Raw genomic sequence first — 20,000 nt, forward strand, 5'->3', positions numbered from 1 at the left:
TTCCTTTTCACACACCCTTCTGAATTCTTCACTTATCCATCTTTCCTGCTCTTCCTTCACAGCAGGAGCCTGGCCTGTAAACGCATCCTCCAAGTATATTTCTAGTATTTCAGTGTATAATCTCTACCTACACACAATGCTCGACATTAATCCCCTCCTTAACGTCATGACTTTCTCTCAATACAATACTGTCTTTCACCCCATTCCTTCCATTTTCTCTTTCCTATCACATGCTTGTACATGTTGCTGCATTTGGGCTTGGTGAGTAACTGCTGAAATCTATCGATCCGGGTTCTTCCCGCCAACTTTGTTCTTTTCACACTTATTTCTACTTTTTTCACAGTTCTCTTTATTCATTCTAATTCTTGCTTTTTCGTCTCTTTCCTTGTCTATCTCTCCAAGGAGAAGTGAATTATTGCAGAAATTTTTTCTGTAAGGCCCACTTGGCTGCACCTGGATGGGTTTGAGGGTAGTGGAGTTGCAGCTGAAACCTGAATCCTATCCAGGTTCCTCCTGATTACTTCATCTTTCCTCTTTACTTCTTTGGATTCTTTCTTGGTCTTCCATTTCATACCCCAAGTCATCCACCCTCGCTTCCAGCTCTTCGATCTTTACATTCAAACTCATGGCATTTATAAAAACACCTTCAACCTTTCCTTTCCCTTTCTTTAACCATCCCTTGTTGCTCCAACCACATCCTCAGCCTCTACTCTATAAAAATGTCCCAATTTATTTCTCAAGAACCGCCACAAATCTTGTGCCTCACGCCCCTTCTGTTGAGCACCCTGACACCTGTCTGCAAACACTCACGATGACTATGCAGTGATCCCCACATATTCACAAACCCCTTACCCCCACACCATCTCTCCAACCACTGGTTAACACATCTGTTGCTCTAGGACAGAAATCTGCATTGACCTCCACTCTTGGTAGAATCCCTTAAAAAAAATCACTTCACACCCAAAATCGTTCAAATGTTTCCTCAAAAACGTATACCTCCTCTTCAAGGGTTTCAAATGGAGGGTTCAAGGGTTCTGTTACACCCTGCACGTACCAAAACCAATGTTTCCGGCACACAACCCAACAAAACGTCATCCACCATTTCATCAATATCATTCACCTCCTCTTGTGCATATAAAAATAAAAATACCACTATTTATAGTATCCCTTTGACAATCTGGAGAGTCCACATGTTCAATTTCCCTTGACAAAAACTGTGTTCCTGGTTATTCTCCCACTCCTCACCCAACACCGACCATTGTGCACACATGCACCACCACTCCCATCATCTGCATGACAATCCTGCACGAAACACTCGCAGCTCTCGCATGACATCCTGCACCCGCAGCAATCCCAACGCTGACCACAACCCCAATACCATTACCACTGTTTTAAACCCCCTCCACCGCAGTATCGCGGCTCACACAACCCGCCAGCCGACCTCCATCCCCACTCTCACCCGTAATCATCACACCAAGTCTGTCACTCTCCCCATCTGCACTTCCAATGTTAGTGGCACATTCTGCACTCCCATCATTGCCCAAACCCTCTGCACCCCTCATACCACTCACACCTGCCGGAGTTCCCATGCCACTCCACGCCTACCAATGCTTGCACCTGTCTTGTATCCACCCAACAAACATGACCGACACTCTTCAACCAATCCCCCATCCTCTGAAAAATCCAGCAAAGATGTCAACCATTTTTTTCAGTTTACCAATCAAAGCTTTTAAACAAACCACCTACAATAATTTATAGCAGGAAAGACCCCCCACAGTCGCCACCGACCTGAACACCACCCACAAACAACACCCAATACACTTTCTAACCGTTCCTGCATTTGTCCCTGGCCTTGCACTTATCGAGTGACATCTGCTTCATATCATCCTTTTGTTCTTCAAGCTTAGACCTCTTGGTGCCAACATCAGCAGAGGGACGACCACTATCATGCTCAGCAGATTTGACACGAGAATGATCCATCTCTCCGATGGTATCCTTCAGGGAGCCCCAGCCATGAGATCCACTCCCTCCACACCTGTCCTCCAGCCTCAGGCCGATGACTCACATCCATGATGTCAATCAGAACCGTGACCTCCATAAATGCCAGATCCATCTGCATGGCTGACCCCCCCCCCCCACCCCTTGCCACATGTTCACCCACTTTGGGAGCACTCACGGCCACCAGGAGGCTGCCCAGATCTGTCTCACGAGAAAACTTCACCCTTGTCTTCAATCAGATGCTTGATGGTCCAGAAAACATAATAGTGCTGGGATCAAAAACTCTATGACCAGGCCACCTGTCAGGAGGATAGCCAGATCGCCACCCTGAGCCAGATTTCCTTCTTGTTTTATTGAAATATAAGCTGCATTTAGTCTGCAATTGCAAATTATATAAAAAGTTCTTGAAATATAATATACTAATATTGATTTAACATTTAACATCTCCTTTTAAGATTAATATTTATTAAAATGAAAACTTAGTGAAACATACAGTATGTTTATCTTGGAGACAATGCTGTTTTCTAAATTGAAAAAGAGCTTTTTTTTCCCCCTCAAAACTTCGTCTGAAAGATACCCTTCAATGCATGCTCGTCGAAATGGATAAATTATATTTTTTTGTGATAAGTTTATTTTTAAAAAAAATATCATTTTTTTTATAGTTTTGCAAGAGTGACGAACTCTCGTGTGTGTGATTTAATGTGCCTGGCAGGCAGGACATGGTGAAAGAACATGCTTCCATGAATTGTCTTGCTGCCAGCTATATGAGCTCAACCTTCCACCACCTCTTCCACCACCTCCTCCACCACGGCTCATTCAAATCACCAAACGTGAGAAAAAGCACACTGTTTTTTTTCTGTTTGAGGATGTGTGCAAACCTGATTTTATTGTGTCGCTGTTTGGGTGTTTGAAATTTGTTAGTGTGTTCCCAGTGTCGACCACATGGCGACACTTTTCATTCTTGTTTTACGTCTATATCTCTCTGTCTCTATCCTCTTCCAGCACCTCCATACTGTTCTTTATAAATTGTAGATGCACTTAGTGTGAATTGCTATGCCTTAAATCTGTTATTTCTTCATTTATTATATTGTGTTAATTGCTTATGTTTCACTTGGTTGAGATGCATCCCCCCCGAAATCTTCATCTCACTAATTCCTCTCTTCACCCCACCACCACCCCCCCCCCACTTCCAAAAAATAAAAAAATCATTAAGATACAAAAAAGAAACAATTACATTTTAAAAAAGCAACAGCAAGAACAAAACCTTTTTGTTCTTTCCATGTTCCTGACCTTTCATTACATTCTTATGTAATTTTGTAACTTGTGTTTCTATAGCTACCCTTATTCATTTTGCTTCTTGTCCTACTCCTACTCACATCTCTCCAAATGACAGTTAGTCTTTGTCGAATTGAGTTGTGTAAAACTCCTCCTCTAGCCTGACCTCCTCCTCTGCTCCTTTTGGCTATTCTGATCAAACCATTGTGAAAGTGTTTGTCTCTTTTGTAGTCTTCAGGAGCCACCAAAGCCCTGACGTGTATGACAACTTGGCAAGGCAGAAATAATTTTCTGGTCTGAAATCCGCTCCAGCATTCATAGATTGACGCCTTGTCACATGGGCTATATCTCTCTCCTTCAACAGTTCATTCCATCATGTCTCAAATTGTCCAATTAAAACTTCCAAATCTTATAGTATAACATGAATTTCCTTAATAAAAAAGACCAATTACTTACTGAAGCGTAGTCCCAAGAAGGAAGCCAGACATAACAATACATGTGTGCGTGCACGCACACGCACACGCACACGCACACGCACACGCACACGCACACGCACACAGGCACACATATAATGTACTGGTAAGTACTTAAAAAAGCTATTTTGTTTGAAGTTATATCGTTAACTCATAAGCAATTTACTGATTTCCCAACTGCAAGGATCATCAGCTGGGCACCGTTTTTCATCGAGGTTTCGATCCTTTCAGCCCAACACCTCTCCAAACAGCAGATCCACAACCCCAGTTACCGGTCCACATCAGTAGATTACTCAATATGAATGGACCCACAACCTCAAAGTTGTGTCCAGACAGTCGGTTAACACAGCAATGCAATATGCTTATTCAAACTTTTTTAATTATCACTTTTCTTTCAAGTATTACTGCAGATTAATAACTTTAATCATGCACCACTATAAATGATAATAAATTAAGTGATAAACACTTTACCTGATAGACATGGCCATGACACAGCACCTGATTCATGATTAATATTGTATCAAATGCAATGCAATAGGAACTTGTTTCATAAATACCAACCAAGCTTAAATAAAAGGTGGTGATGGAATCGAAAGACATTCTCACAAGACCTGATCAAACAATCAGCCAAATATCCTCTGTAAAACATGATGGAAAAAAAACCTTCTCAGCATGTTCCATAAAATCATCCTTCACTGAACAAATTCTTGCAAATCGAAGTAGCTGAGATGAAAAGATATTGTAGCCCATTTTAATTGGTACATTGCTACTTGGAAAGGTGCACAAGACTACCAGGAAATTGAAAATCATCAAGTTTATGATATACACTTGTACTAAAACCATTCTGTTTAACTCTAACCAACACATCCAGGTGTGCAGCACCTGTACAATCATTACCACTCCTGCTTGCAATCAGGCTATCTGGATAAATCTTGTGAAGCTGCTGATCAAAAAAATTATAGTGATCCACACAAATATCATCCATATAACGACATGTATGAGATAATATTTTAGCGAATCCGAATTTGTTCTTCTTCATCAGGTTCTGCATAAATGAAAATTCACAGAAAATAAGGAAAATATCCACGAGTAGGGGGCTACAATTCCCAACCATGGGAATACCCTAAACCTGTTGAAGCATTATCCCACCAAAAGACACAAAAGTATGAAATAAAATTAAATTAACTGCATCCTTAAACTTCTGCTTTTCAAAACAATGAAAACTTGAGTATTTATTTTTATATATCAAACTTGACACATTAAAACTTATTAAAAGAATAAAAAACCTTGTCAATCACTTTGAAGACTGACTCCCTCACGAGTACGAAATCCAAACTTGTATATAAAGTTGAAAAATCAAAAACTTCAACTGATTTGATGTTGAGGCATCTAATTCTATCGAAGAACTCTAAAGAAGAAGAACTCCATGAGCTAGAACGCTGAGCTCAGCATCTTTCATTTGCTCTTCCATAAGTCTCTCTCGTGTGAGACCAGATTGTTCAAATGCGTTCCCAGACTTTTCTGATTGGCTACCAGATGTGTCTTCTGGTCCAATAAAATGACTATCACTAGTTTCACGATGCTGGACCACAAAAGTATCCTTGAAAGTGTACATGGGTTCAAAGTCCAAATCCTTTTTCATTATATACTCTTTAGACTTGGAGCAACTCACCACACATGACAGAAAAATACCACGAATCTCCTGCTCCAGCTGATCTGTGTTAAACTCAGAAATCAGTTGTTTCACTAACTGTGGGTTAACGAAGACTCCACCACCTACTAAAACATTTCCCATCATAAAAGAAAATCCTTCAAAAAGAAGAGTAGACTGAAAGCCCACAGTAATAGGTCCTGACACGAACTCGGATTTTAGGATGTATATATATATATATATATATATATATATATATATATATATATATATATATATATATATTGTTGTGGTTGACGAAATTTGCAAACCACCATTCAGGTCCCTTAGGTGAGATATCTCTGTAAGTATATGTGTAGTTAGGCCCAAACCCGTTGTTTAGAGGGAATAAATGTCATTCATGCGGGCTGCGACCCTTTTAGATAGCCGTTTTTCTTTTACTATCTTTATTTTGGACCAGCCGCCATTACTACCATTACTACCACCACCAACCACGTCTCAACAGCCATCACACAACAACCACCAGCCGCAACGCCGCTTCACGACAACAACAACGCCAACAGCCACGACCTTTACCGTCACAACTCGCCCTCGCAACCATCGCATCACCGCCATTCCCGCGCCGCTTGTGGGCACCGATACTGGACTCGTGCAGGGCGCGCACCGAGCAGCGGGTGCAAAAACACCAACCTTTCCGCAGAAATCGGATCAAAAACGACTCACGCCCACTTCTGTTCCGTCCTATCGGCGAGCGTGGGGCGATTTGGCCCCGCCTCCAGGTGCGTCGGAGTATAATCGCTATATGCAGATTTGTGGATCAAAAAGCATTCACGCCCACTTTTCCTCTGTCCAATGGGGAGCCAGCCAGAGGTAAAGGGTCGAAGGTGAAGGAGCGAGGCCCCGGGGGCTATAAAGGGCCGTGTTCGCTCGCCGGGCAGTGGAGTTGGAAGGAGTCAGTCAAGGAGAGTGGAGAAGAGAAGAGTCGGAGAAAGCAGTTGGACGGAGCTGTGGAGAGTGGGAGAGTTGGAGAGGTGGCGGCGGCGAAGGCAGTCGGGAGGGCGCTCGTGTCAGAGTCGGGGAGCTGCGGAGAGGGGGAGGCCGATAACGCGACCGAGGTCGCGGTGGAGACGCTCGTCGCGGGACCCGAGCCAGCGAGATATCCTCATCCCCCCGAGCATCAACAACCCCCTCCTGTTTCCCCCCGCGCTGAGATAGTGTGAGAAGGGGGCCCCGTTCCCACCCCATTCCAGACACTGTCCGCGAGGCCCGCGGAGTCGGGGCGCCACCGCCATTTTGCGGCTCATCACCAGACGGGTAGGCTCGACGCGGTCTCGGCCCCAGGCCCGTCTGCCCCCTCATAGTGGAGGGTGGTCCCTTTTTCTTTTGCTTTGAGTATATGTGTTGTCGGCGCCGTCTGTGAAGTAAAACTGTATAAGTGTTGCCGTGTGCTCGGTAGTCGGTAGTAGATCTGCAGTGTGTTTTTCTTCTTTTATATTTGCTTTTTGTGCATTATTGTTGTGTTTCTTCCACTTTTACATTTGCTTTTGGTGTATAATTGTATATGTGTGCTATCCGTGTGCCATCGGGAAATAAATGTGCTTTATGTTGAACTGTTTTTCCCGTTTCGCTTCGTCTTTTCCTTTATTGAATCTCCATCTTACTTCACGTAAAGGGTTGGTCGTGGGCTAAAACGCCCGATAATTAATCGAACCGTCGGGGTTGATGATAACACCGCTCGGTTATCCCGATAGTACGGAACGGGTCGCTTAAAGTGGCCCGTGTCCGAAGTCGACTTGCGGCGAGGTGCGATCGCCCGGTCTACCCTCCGTGTGGGTACTTAGGTAGGTCGAATTTGGCGAGCAACCCTAACATACGCGGGGGGCCGATTGGCACGATCGTGGTGAGGCCGAAAGGCCCACCCGTGACTAGTTCCCGGCGTTAGTCCGAGAGGGTCACGACGGGATTGTCCGTCCGGTGGGCGACGTGCCGCGATTCGAGTTACGTGGCCGTTTGCACGCCGGCGGGCGCGAATCCGCAACAATATATATCTTCTTCTTCTTTCGGCTGCTCCCGTTAGGGGTCGCCACAGCGGATCATCCGTATGATCCGCACAGTGATTTGGCACATGTTTTACGCCGGATGCCCTTCCTGACGCAACCCTGGTCGCCTCCCACGACACAGGGATATGGTACACCTATTTTAACCGGGGTATACACCGGCCCAGTATACTGGTACTCATTTCTACAACCTCGGAAGGATGACAGGCTGAGTCAACCCCCCGGTGTATTAATCCAGTGGCGCAACAGGGCTTGAACTCAGAACCTTTTGGATCCCAAGCCGCTGCCCGAACCACTGTGCCAACACACCAGGCTCTTTATGTGTGTGTGTGTGTGTGTGTGTGTGTGTGTGTGTGTGTGTGTGTGTGTGTGTGTGTGTGTGTGTGTGTGTGTGTGTGTGTGTGTGTGTGTGTGTGTGTGTGTGTGTGTGTGTGTGTGTGTGTGTGTGTGTGTGTGTGTGTATATATATATTTATTTATATATATATATTGTTGCGGATTCCGCGCCCGCCGGCGTGCGAACGGCCATGTAACTCGAATCGCGGCACGTCGCCCACCGGACGGACAATCCAGTCGTGACCCTCTCGGACTAACGCCGGGAACCAGTCACGGGTGGACCTTTCGGTCTCACCGCGATCGAGCCAATCAGCCCCCGCGTGGGATAGGGTTGCTCGCCAAATTCGACCTACCTAAGTACCCACGCGGAGGGTAGACCGGGCGATCGCACCTCGCCGCAGGTCGACTTCGGACACGGGCCACTTAAGCGACCCGTTCCGTACTATCAGAATAACCGAGCGGTGTTATCGTCGACCTCGACGGTTCGATTAATTATCGGGCGTACTCAGCCCACTACCAACCCTTTACGTGAAGCAAGATGAGGGTTCAATGGGGGAAAAGACGAAGCGAAGCGGGAGAACAGTTCAACAATAAAGCACATTTATTCGCGGCACACGGGAAGCACACAAATACAATTCCACCAAATGCACACAAAAAAAAGAAAACACAATTCCATTTACACAAAAAGCAAATATAAAAGTGAAAACACAGTGCAGAGCTAATACCGACTACCGAGCACACGGCAACACTTATACAATTCTACTTCACAGACGGCGCCGACAACACATACCCAAAACCAAGGAAAAGAAATACCCTCAAGGATGAGGCAGGCCTGAGGCCGAGACCGGGTCAGGCCTACCCGTCTGGTGATGAGACGCGGAGCGGCGATGGCCCCGCAACCCGCGGGCCTCGTGGACGGTGTCTGGTAGGGGGTGGGAACGGGGCCCCCTTGGTCGCACTATCTCAGCGCGGGGGGAAACAGGAGGGGGTTGCTGATGCTCGGGGTATAGAGGATCTTTATTATCCCTGGTGTGCGTCTCCACCTCGGCCAGGTCGCGCTGCCGGCCTCCCTCGGGCGTGCAGCTCCTGGCACCGACGCGAGCACCCCCTCGTCCGACTCTCTTCAGCTTCTCCAGCCACTGCAGGCTTCGGGCTCCAGACTTCCACACTCGTCCCCTCCGTTCCGACTCCTTCTCGTTCTCGTTCTCCTTCTCGTTCTCGTTCTCGTTCTCCTTCTCCTCCTCGTTCTCGTTCTCCTCCCCCGTTCTCTCTTTTTGACTGACGAACACCGTCCTTTTATCCCCCCGTAACTTCGCCTTTGACCCCCTCCCTTTGACCTTTCACCTCGCTCCCCATTGGCCCGAGAAAAAGTGGGCGTGAAGGCTTTTTGATCCACAAATTTGCATATATCGATCGCCCTGGGGGCGGGGCCAATTCGCCCCTCGCTCACCGATTGGACGGCAAAAAGTGGGCGTGTGTCGTTTTTGATCCGTTTTTGAAGCACAAAATCCGTGATTTTGTACACGCTGTTCAACGTGCGCCCTACACGAGTCCAGCATCGGTGCCCATGAGTGGCGCGAGATGACGGTGATGCGATGGTGGCGAGTTGTGACGGTAAAGGTCGTGGCGGTTGTGGTGAAGCGGCGTTGTGGTTGGTGGTTGTTGTTGTGGTTGTGATGGTAATCATGGCGGTTGGTCCAAAATAAAGATAGTAAAAGAAAAACGGCTATCCTGAAGAGTCGCAGCACGTATAAATGACATGTATTCCCACTAGACAACGGGTTTGGGCCTAACTACACATGCACTTACCGAGATACCTCACCTAAGGGACCTGAATGGTGGTTTGCGAATCTGGTAACCACAACAATATATATATATATATATATATATATATATATATATATATATATATATATATATATATATATATATATATATATATATATATATATATATATATATATATATATATATATAAGGTCTGTCTAAAAAGTAACGGGACTGAGCCTGCTGTGTGCTCCACTTACACAACTTGAATGAATGGGCTGCGTCACAGTCTTTTGCAACATTCCAGAAATATATATGATTGGCGATTGTTGACTGCGCTCATTGTGTGATTTTTTACAGGTCGTCCTTTACACGTTGTATCGTCTGAATCGTCGTGCTATGAGTCGTGAGCAGAAAGCCAATCTGAAGCTTCTTGCCAAGCTTGGCAAACCACCTTCCGGATCCTTCGCAATGCTGCAGCAACTCCACAGGGAAGAACCGATGTCACGTACACATGCATATCAATATCACAAGAGGTGCAAAGAGGGATGCGAGGAGGTTGAAGATGATCCATGGTCTGGAAGACCTTCAATGAGCAGAACGGCGGACAACATCGAGCATATGAAGCAGATGGTGCGTGCAGATCGTCGAGTCACGGTGCTGATGATTGCTGAGGAACTTTCCATCATCACTGAAAATCTCGTAATGCGCAAGGTGTGTGCAAAGATGGTCCCCAAGCTGTTGTCCGAAGACCAGAAACAGCAAAGAGTCACTGTCTGTCAAGACATTATTGAGCACCTCGAGGACGATACAGACCTGCACAGGAGAGTTATTACTGGCGATGAATCGTGGATATTCGAATACGATCCCGAGACCAAACGGCAGAGTCGTCATTGGTAAAGTCAGGCATCACCAAGAACAAAGAAAGCAAGGACGTTGAAGTCGAAGGTCAAGGTGATGCTCATCGCGTTTTTTGACATCAAGGGCGTCGTGCACTTCGAGTTTGTCCCATAGGGTCAAACAGTGAATTAATATGTGTATAAGGAGATCCTCCGGCGCCTCATGAGATCAGTCCAGGACAAGAGGAGGGATCTGTGAGAGAACAACGCCTGGGTGCTCCATCATGACAACGCCCCTGCTCACAGTACCCTGAGTATCCGACAGTTTCTGGCGGAGAGGAACGTGCCAACTCTGGAGCAACCACTGTATTCGCCAGACTTGGCCCCTTGTGATTTTTCCGATTCCCCAAGCTCAAGGGGGGTGATCAAGGGGACCCGATCTCCTGATGTGGAGGCCATTAAAAGGGCCGTGACAATGGAGCTCCGGAGGATTCCAGAAGAAGCCTTCTGGGGGTGCATCAAAGCGTGGAAGAAGAGGATGGACAAGTGTGTGAGACTGGAGGGAAACTATTTTGAAGGGGACAAGCTGTGATTTCAATATATTCTTTGGAATAAAATTTCTGTGAATCAGTCCTATTACATTTCAGACGGACCTCGTACATATATATATATATATATATATATATATATATATATATATATATATATATATATATATATATATATATATATTATTCTTTCGGCTGCTTCCGTTAGGGGTCGCCACAGCGGATCATCCGTTATGATCCGCATAGTGATTTGGCATAGGTTTTACGCCGGATGCCCTTCCTGACGCAACCCTGGTCGCCTCTTACGACACAGGGATAAGGATTGGATTTCGCCATGATTCTGGGCTGCTCTACACCCTCTCATAGCACGGCCCAGTGCAGAGCTCCCGTCCTCAAGCGATCCTCCAACCCAAGCCTCCAAATAGCTGGATTACAGGCGCACGCCACTATGCCGTGTGTGTGTGTGTGTGTGTGTGTGTGTGTGCGTGTGTGTGTGTGTGTGTGTGTGTGTGTGCGTGTGCGTGTGCGTGTGCGTGTGCGTGTGCGTGTGCGTGTGCGTGTGCGTGTGCGTGTGCGTGTGCGTGTGCGTGTGCGTGTGCGTGTGCGTGTGCGTGTGTGCGTGCGTGCGTGCGTGTAGCCTGGTGTTGGCGCAGTGGTTCGGGCAGCGGCTTGGGATCCAAAAGGTCCTGAGTTCAAGCCTCGTTGGGCCACTGAATTAATACACCAGGGGGTTGACTCAGCCTGTCATCCTTCCGAGGTCGGCGAAATGAGTACCAGTATACTGGGCCGGTGTATACCCCGGTTAAAATAGGTGTACCATATCCCTGTGTCGTAAGAGTCGACCAGGGTTGCGTCAGGAAGGGCATCCGGCGTAAAACATGTGCCAAATCACTATGCGGATCATACGGATGATCCGCTGTGGCGACCCCGAACGGGAGCAGCCAATTGAAGAAGAAGAAGAAGATATCTATATACATATATATTTGTTGATGGTTTTTGAAAACTTAACCCAAGGGGAGAGCATACATGGACACGTCGGTGACTGAGATCATTTATTTACCTCTGCCACCGAAAGTAAAGGCGGTTGTGTTTTCACCCCTTTCTGTTTGTTTGTTACTTGAAAAATCAAAGATTTTTCAAGCATATTAGACAGTCGATTTTGTTATTCTGTCTGTTTGTCTGTTTATCACGGAGAGGTCACAATGATAAAACGATCTTCAGATAACATCACCACATGGTAGAGTTTGTCATGAGGAAGAAATGTGTTGTTTTTGAGGTCAAAATGTCAAAATAGGCCAAAGGTCAACAACTTTTGTGGCATTTCTAAAATCCATAATTTTCATCCATTTGACTTGAAATTTGAAGAGGATTTATATTTCAGGTCACTGAATTCAAACACCAATTATTTTTGAAGTCTACATCCACCAAAAGGTCAACATTGGCCCAAGGTCAAAAACGAAGGTGGTATTTCTAAATTCCTTAATTTTCATTCAATTTACTTGATATTTGAAGAGGATTTATATTTCAGGTCACTGAATTCAACGAACCAATTATTTTTGTGGTCAACATTGGCCAAAGGTCAACAACTTTGGTGAGATTTCTAAAATCCACAATTTTCATCAGATTGACTTGAAATTTGAAGACGATTTATATTTCAGGTCAAACAATTCAACCACCTATTATTGTCAAGGTCAACATGGGCCAAAAGGACAACATAGGCCAAATTTCTAAGATTGTCAAGTTTCATCCGATTGACTTAAAATTTAACAGTTGCATATTTTGTCATTGAATTCAACCACCAATTATTTTTTTGGTCAAATTTGTTTTATGGGTTTTGCAACTATAATGCTTTGCACTATATCTTCTTCTTGTTTGTTCGTCTGTTCGTTTGTTTGTCTGTTTGTGTGCAGGATATCTGAAAAAGTTGTGGACGGATCCAGATAAAATTTTGTGGACAACTTGGGTGTGTGGCAAGGCAGAACTGATTCGAATTGGGTGAAGATCCGGATCCCGATCCGACTACGAGAATTTTTAAAGTGATTCTTCACCATTGAGAGATCAGGCCAAAAACTATACCTCGCATGATATCTCAAAAAGTTGTTGACAGATTCATGAAACTTGGTGGACATGTTGGAAGTGTGACAAGGAAGAACTGATTAAATTTTGGTGAAGATCCAAATTCGGATCCGGATCTGATAATTTTTTTAAGTGATCCTTCACCATTGAGAGATTGGGCTAAACTCATATGTAGCACGATATCTCAAAAGGTTGTTGACGAATTCGGATGAAACTTGGTGGACAGGTTGGGTGTGAGGCAAGGGGGAATTGATTAAATTTTGGTGAAGATCCAAATCCGGATCTGGATGCGAGAATTATTTAAGTTTTTTAAGTTATTCTTCACCATTGAGAGATGGGGCCAAATCAATATAGTACTGTGTAGCATGATATTTTAAGAATGTAATGAACCTGATGTGTTCTTGTGGATCATTCATTATGTTTCAGAGGTATGCACTCTACTGGGTGCCCTTAAAGTTGTTCTTTATAAATATTTGTATGTCCTTTTACTTCATTTATTGCAATATATTGCTTGTGTTACAAATTAACTCAGCTCATCGCGTCTTTTCCCGATTGGTCCAGCAAAATCCACTCAGAGTTTAGCCAGGAAGTTCTGCCCCATGTAATTTGCTCTTATGAGCCAGTGCGCACTCGCAGCTCCGCTCGGCTGCACCTGATCCAGTGAGTAATGAGAGTATGCATCAAGGGCACGAGATCCCCCTTGGTGCAGCTGTCCACAGGTAAGGTATCACACAAAGTAGTGTAACCCTGCTGGATTGGCAGTACCAATATGCACTCGTGGTTGCTTAGGAACCCGCTGGCGTGTGGAGTTATCCATGCTCGACGGCCTCAGGACCGGGGTGCTTAGGAAAATCTAGAGTGCTTCTCCTCACGGCGAAAATCCAACCCAGGATCCATAACAAATATATATATATATATATATATATATATATATATATATATATATATATATATATATATATATATATATATATATATATATATATATATATATATATATATTGTTGCGGATTCACGCCCGCCGGCGTGCGAGCGGCCACGTAACTCGAATCGCGGCACGTCGCCCACCGGACGGACAATTCCGTCGTGACCCTCTCGGACTAACGCCGGGAACTAGTCACGGGTGGGCCTTTCGGCCTCACCACGATCGTGCCAATCGGCACCCCGCGTGGGATAGGGTTGTTCGCCAAATTCGACCTACCTAAGTACCCACACGGAGGGTAGACCGGGCGATCGCACCTCGCCGCAGGTCGACTTCAGACACGGGCCACTTTAAGCGACCCGTTCCGTACTATCGGGATAACCGAGCAGTGTTATCGTCAACCTCGACGGTTCCGATTAATTGTCGGGCGTATTTTTGCCCACTACCAACCCTTTACGTGAAGTAAGATGGAGATTCAATTAAAGAAAAGACGAAGCGAAACGGGAAAAACAGTTCAACATAAGGCACATTTATTCAGCGGCAAACGGAAAGCACACATATACAATTACAACAATTATGCACCAAAAGCAAATATAACAAAAGAAACACAACAATTATGCACCAAAAGCAATTGCAACAAAAGAAACACAATGCAGATCTACTACCGACTACGCGAGCACACGGCAACACTTACACAGTTTTACTTTACAGACGGCGCCGTCAACACATATACTCCAAAGCAAAAGAAAAAGGGACACCCTCTACGACAAGGGGGGGCAGACGAGCCTGGGGCCGAAACCGCGTGGAGCCTACCCGTCTTGTGATGAGCAGCAAAATGGCGGCGGTGCCCCGACTCCGCGCTCCTCCGCGGGCCTCGCTGGCACTGCCTGGAATGGGGTGGGAACGGGCCCCCCTTTTCGCACTATCTCAGCGCGGGGGGGGGGGAAACAGGGGGGGGGTTGTTGATGCTCTGGGGAAAGAGGATAGCTGGCTTGCTTGGGTCCCGCGACGAGCGACTCTACTGCGCCCTCGACCGCGTTCCCGGCTTCTCCTCTCTGCAGCTCCCCGACAGACCGACTCTCCTCCAGACTCGTCTTGACTGCTGCTGCCACACTTCGCCGCCGCCACAACTCGCCCGAGCCCGAACCAGAAAAACCTCTCCACTCCAACTCGAGCCCGAAACAGAAACTCTTCTCCAACTCGAGCCCGAAACAGAAACTCTTCTCTCCTCTCGAGCCCGAAACAGAAACTCTTCTCTCCTCTCGAGCCCGAAACAGAAACTCTTCTCTCCTCTCGAGCCCGAAACAGAAACTCTTCTCTCACTCGATTCGCCCTGCGCTTGGCGCTTTATAGTCAGCAGGAGAAACCATATGCAGATTTTCGGATCAGGATCGGCTCGGGGGCGGAGCCACGCTCGCCCATTGGGCGGAGGAAAAGTGGGCGTGAATCATTCCTGATCCTCGAATTTGCATATATCGATTCTACTCCGACGCGCCTGGAGGCGGGGCCAAATCTCCCCGCGCTCGCTGATAGGACGGAACAGAAGTGGGCGTGAATCATTCCTGATCCGAATTCCCCGGAAAGGCCGTTTTTTGCACCCGCTGCTCGGCGCGCGCCCTGTACGAGTCCAGGATCGGTGCCCACAAGCGGTGCGGGAATGACGGCAGGAGGAGAGGTGAAGGTGGTGGAGGGTTTATTGTGGTGGTCCCTGGCCACGGTGACGCTTGGAATGGCGGTGATGCGATGGTTGCGAGAGCAAGTTGTGACGGTAAAGGTCGTGGCTGTTGGCGTTGTTGTTGTTGTGAAGAGGCGTTGCGGTTGGTGGTTGTTGTGTGATGGCGGTTGAGACGTGGTTGGCTCAAAATAAAGATGGAACAGAAAAACGGCTATCTTAAAGGGTCGCAGCCCGAATGAATGACATTTATTCCCTCTAAACAACGGGTTTGGGCTAACTACACATGTACTTACAGAGATACCTCACCTACGGGACCTGAATGGTGGTTTGCGAATTTCCTCAACCACAACACTACCCCCTCCCCTTTTTACAGACTCGACCCGAGTCATCAAATTTTCGTGTGCCATCATGTGTAGTTCTCCCCTAGTACGTTTTACCTATGGATCCCTGAGTGCGACATTCATGGTATTCGTGTCCCCAAAATAAATAACCTGAGGGCTGAGTAACTACCTAAACAAACCCACTCACACGGACGACTTAAATAAAATTGCCGGCGCTAAGACATACATGCCGGGGGCGCACTCATATGTACAGTACATCTTAACCTTAACTTACAAATTTTACACTAAACCATGGCCCAGGATCAATGAACTCTGCAAAAAGAAAGCAGTTAGCAGGGAGCCAGGCTGCTCGCATGCAGTCTCTGGCTCAAGCAGTGCAGGTGACAGGGAATGTGCCCGGCTGCTCACACGCAGTCCAAGGCCTTCCCTTTTTAAAATGAACGCAGTGAACCACAACGGTGCATGGGCTGCACAAACGCAGTCTCCGTGCCAGCTCAAGTGGCACACGCAATGAGCACAACGGATGGATGGATGAATGGATGAATGGATGAATGCAAACACGGTGCACGGGCCGCCACTGCAGGCCCGTGTTGCAGCTGCCAACAGGGCAGTTCTCGCAGCTTGCAAACTGTTGCCTTGATCCTGGCGCACATGGAAATTAACAGGGGGGGGGGAAGCAGACTTGAACGGGGCTGGTGAACAGGGGCAGTGGGCATGGCATGGCAAAGGCAGCAGGCAAACAAAGCCTGCAGAACAGGGCCGCTGCAGGCAAACACAGCCGGCAGATGAACTGGCCGGCACAGGCCTTGAAGTAAACAGCTGCTGACGATCCAGCCGGCACAGGCCTTGCAGCAAAACAACAGCTGCCAATGAAGTGGGCCGGCACAGGCCTTGCAGCAACGCAGCCAGCAGATGAAGCTGGCCAGCCTTTGCCGTTCAGTGGAGGTTGGTGGAGGGAGTGCGGTGGTGCTGGCCACTCAGAAGGCGGGCTCGGACCTGCCTACTGTTTCCCTCCCACCTATCGCCTTTGCCTGTCACTGTCCATACCCACTCCCTTAATTTGTAAAACCCAATTTAGCCCCAACTTATTTTTTTGTTGTTTTTATTTTTACTTCTCCACTATAAATCGTCCCCTAACCCCCTTTATCGTCCTTGTTCAGCTAACCTATCCTGTCACCTCGCCTACTCCCAACCCCTACGTTCCCTTCCCGGAGGGGAATAAGGGAGAGCTTGCGTCCTGTGTCGAGGCCCAATGAAGCCTCAAGATGTCCTCCCCAGACTTCAGCGATCTATAACACAAAGTGGGTCCAGCGGCCCACAACGAGAGCGAGGGGATGGATGGTGAGGAGGGGTACACTTCCTAATCTACCCTATCCATTACTGTTAAACTACCCCGGGGCTTTCAACAAGCGCCTCTCGCTTAAGCTTTTGGTTCTAAAAACCCAGATTCCCGTCGCCTGTGTTGGTGTCCTCTCAAATTTCGGGCCTCGCCCCCCAATTTTCTTCACGTGCCCTCACACGGTCTCATGGCTGGGACGCATGGCTCCCCTTGGCAGGCACGACCCTCTGCCGAATCTCCCGATATGGCACCCCCGGGCACTACACTGCCTCCGAGCCTACCAGCTCCCTAAACACCGGGGAGTGCCCCCCATGGCACCTCCCCTGAAATGCACACGTGGCAGGCTGGCTTCCCGGGCCCCTTTCCAAGGGTCACCCGTGCCCACAACACTGCCCACGCGGCTAATGGCGCCCCGGGCCCCCGCACCAAGCAGATACACCCGTGCCCACTACGCTATCCCGGCCCCCCATGGGCCCTTGGCCTACTACGGCCGACTAGCCTGGTGCCCGGGGTACCCACTCAGCGATACTCACCTTTCACAGCCACGCTCCCAGCCTGTCAACAGGGCTCCTGCACCCCTCCAAAATGGGTTTCGAGCCTACATTCCCACCAACAACAAAACGACCTCCATTTTGTAAATTTAACTAACCCAGCTAACTCACTCTACACTGACCCCGGGGGTCCCTTGAGCGGGAGTCACTCCACCCCCCAATCACTCATCGCACCATGCATTCCCCATTCGCTCCATACACACAGACCCGCTGGCCTCACTCACTCATCATGTACTCACCTCACTCACCAACTCTTCAACACACACACACCGCTGAACTCTGCCATCCTTCTAACTACATCCCCTAACTAACTCGTGCTCCCACGTCGTCCCTTAAACTATAGCACGTTCCATTTAACACTACGTAGCTAAACTACGTCCCCTCTACACATTCACTGCCTGTCACTGTCCTCAAACATCTAAAAATCATTTCCCAATCCTAAATCTGACTACAATCCCTCTAACTAATCCATTCCACGGACTCCATGAGGACTTACCCCTGCCCCATGGAGCCGGTCTAACTAAGCTAACCCTTCCCCCTAACTAGTTTCCATCCTGTGCCCAGGTAAGGGGGTCTTCCACCCCTTGCCCGGGAATCCTGTGCACCCGAAAGTGAGGCTTGCTTTTTTTTTTTTTTCCCACATGCGCAGCACCAGCGTGGCAACTCACAGCTCGCGCACTTTGCACCTGCCCGTGACGTCATGCAGCTGCACGTGTACCTCGTCCCTCCTTGGACGGTACCATCCGGCAGGGATACCCCTCCTGCCGGATTCCAACCCCACGTTCAGCCATGACGTCACCGTGCGCATAAAAAAACACAAGCCCCACATCTCGAGGGGTTCCCCACGCGAACACATGTGCTCTGCCCGTTGGAGCGTAACACACACGCCCGCATGGAGAACCCGTCCAGTCCAAATCCGAAATCCTGCCTCAACTTTGTCCGTCGCGGGATCGGCAACATTCACCGCGCTCGTTTCCGGACCGGGACTTCACTCTCGCAAGCCAGTACGTGGGGGCCTCGTGCGTTGCACAGCACGGACCTCGCGCTCGCTGCTGGGTGAACCCGGCGCGGTCCCCGAAACAGCTACAGCCGCTACTCGGCTTTTATCCCTCTGTCGCCTCGTCGTCTCCATTCGACACACGCACACCTGCGTGTTACGAAGCTAACACTCCATTCCATTACACTCACCCCGCGAGACGCGGCTGCATGTTCACACATGCCCACCGACATCTCCCTCACATACAGCGACCTCACACACACTGTCGCCCTCACACTCGGCAGCTCACTCACTCGTGCCGTTTCCCTCACACAAACCATACCACTCACACACGCGGGGGCACTCGCCCGCGGTGTCTCTCACACACGCGGGGGCACTCGCCCGCGGTGTCTCACTCACACACGCGGGGGCACTCGCCCGCAGTGTCTCACTCACACACGCGGGGGCACTCGCCCGCGGTGTCTCACTCACACACGCGGGGGCACTTGCCCGCGGTGTCTCACTCACACACGCGGGGGCACTCGCCCGCAGTGTCTCACTCACACACGCGGGGGCACTCGCCCGCGGTGTCTCACTCACACACGCGGGGGCACTCGCCCGCGGTGTCTCACTCACACACGTGGGGGCACTCGCCCGCGGTGTCTCATCCATACTGGCGGTTTCATCCACACACGGGGACGCACTCACACCTTGCACCACACACACAGGGACAACCACACTGGGGATTCGTGTCCCCACAAGAGTCTCCGGGGCCTCTATACCCCCCAAGCTTTCCGTGCACCCGTCCGCAGCACTCCTCCCCTCGACCTCACTCGACACGACCGAACTCACCTGGTCGTGATCCGCCTCAAGGGGGCATACTCCCTCCCCTCGTTCCTGGAGGAGGCCATCCAGCTGCTCGCACTGGGTCTCCACCCAGTCCACCAGCTCCCCCTCATGGCCCTCCACTACCTCCGTGTGTGTGTGCCTCACTTACCCCGTCTTCATCGTGTAGTCTTCCCTCTATCGTTCCCATCTCCCGTGTCTCTACCAACTCGGTCACCTCTTCACCCTTTACCTCCCTTGTCTCAACTATTATTTCCGTCTCTTCCCTTGTTATCTCCCCCGTGCACGTCTCCGTCACCCCAATTAGTTTTTCCCTCTCGGTCACCGTCAC

At 48.5% G+C, this 20,000-nt stretch overlaps 1 pseudogene across 1 annotated transcript in view; it reads left to right on the forward strand.

Moving 5' to 3' along the window:
• The window catches only part of LOC147032065 (uncharacterized), a 141,357-nt pseudogene that overhangs the window by 91,877 nt on the left and 29,480 nt on the right, over nucleotides 1-20,000 (forward strand). Inside the window, exon 3 of the transcript XR_015050366.1 lies at nucleotides 2,711-2,828. The product of XR_015050366.1 is annotated as an uncharacterized LOC147032065 (transcript). The remainder of the gene's footprint in view (nucleotides 1-2,710; nucleotides 2,829-20,000) is intronic.

This window comes from Eptatretus burgeri, chromosome 2 (assembly GCF_056783735.1).
Source record: "Eptatretus burgeri isolate ZD-2024b chromosome 2, Ebu_testis_v1, whole genome shotgun sequence".
Classification (NCBI taxonomy): domain Eukaryota; kingdom Metazoa; phylum Chordata; class Myxini; order Myxiniformes; family Myxinidae; genus Eptatretus; species Eptatretus burgeri.